We start from the raw sequence: 1,132 nt of genomic DNA, 5'->3' as shown, positions 1-1,132 counted from the left end.
AGGGGAAGGACACAGGGTTGTTGTTCAAATGCTGCTGTCATTCCTAGAGATAAAGGCCCGGCCCAGCTCTCCTGGGCTAGGAGGGGTGGTTTTAATTTCAGATGTTCACGATCAACTGCGGTGGGTGAAAATCACATTTGCCCCAGTATTTTGGGGGGATGTTACCTAGTGTTTTCTTATTAACTTTCAGGGGTACCTTGCCCATGCTGTGCTAAATTGACAGACAAACTTCATTATCCATTCACCAAAAAGCATTTTCTGCGGAATCGGTCCTCCGGCCCCCACTGCAGCTGTGAGAAGTGTCGAGGCCCCAGCACCTGGGAGGTGGTGTTTTTCAAACCGCAGCTGGCAATCCATTAATAGATCATCAAATCACTTGAGTGGGTGTGACCAGCATCTTTTTTTTTTTTTTTAATGAAATAAAATACAATAGAAAATAGCAGGAGGCTTCATACCTAGGAAGGGTTGGTATTGTTTGTAAAACTTTTGTTTTAGTCCTGCGTAGATGCCCACAAGTGTGTGTGTGTGTGTGTGTGTGTGTGTGCGCGCCCTCAGGTAAAATGTCTTTCTCACCGTGGGTCCTGCTGAAGAAGCCTGAAAAGCCGCTAAAGGAGACACAGCTCCAGTGTAACTTCTCCCTTTTCCTCATTTTGGCTGACACGTCTTCCTTGGGCGCCGTGGGAAATGCAGGTTCCACCCACTTTGGGAGGAAATACCCAAGATCAGTAGAGTCTGAATTAACAAGGTTTGTTACATTCAAAGAAATAAATAACGATGGGGTTTAGTTTGCATTCCTCCTGCTCTTCCTGAACAGTCCCGAGCGGAGAACGCTGGGCCCTCATGTCACTGTCACCTCGTTGTCTGAAGGCTTTGGTCTGCAGGGTCAGCTCCTTCTCTCTCAATCTCTCTCAATCTCTCTCTCTCTCTGTCTCTCGCAGAAGTTCCTAGGCAGCCTTTAAAATATTTGGCTAAGTGAGGTGCCTGGGTGGCTCAGTCTGCTGAGTGTCCGGCTTCGGCTCAGGTCACGATCTCACAGTTCATGGGTTCGAGCCCCCGCATCAGGCTCTGTGCTGACAGCTCAGAGCCTGGAACCTGCTTTGGATTCTGTGTCTCCCTCTCTCTCTGCGCACCC

The 1,132-nt window shown here is 48.8% G+C and overlaps 1 long non-coding RNA gene across 1 annotated transcript in view; it reads right to left on the bottom strand.

Moving 5' to 3' along the window:
• Positions 1 to 376: 376 nt before the first annotated feature.
• LOC121031345 (uncharacterized) overlaps positions 377 to 1,132 on the bottom strand; it is a 1,164-nt gene continuing 408 nt past the window's right edge. The window contains exon 2 of the long non-coding RNA XR_005790699.1: positions 377 to 700. This is a non-coding gene — a long non-coding RNA (uncharacterized LOC121031345). The remainder of the gene's footprint in view (positions 701 to 1,132) is intronic.

The sequence above is a fragment of the Herpailurus yagouaroundi genome, unplaced genomic scaffold (genome assembly GCF_014898765.1).
Source record: "Herpailurus yagouaroundi ecotype Mexico unplaced genomic scaffold, PumYag 141, whole genome shotgun sequence".
Taxonomy (NCBI): Eukaryota; Metazoa; Chordata; class Mammalia; order Carnivora; family Felidae; genus Herpailurus; species Herpailurus yagouaroundi.
The sequence above is the reverse complement of the archived record's forward strand: the minus strand, read 5'-3'. Positions and strand labels throughout refer to the sequence as shown.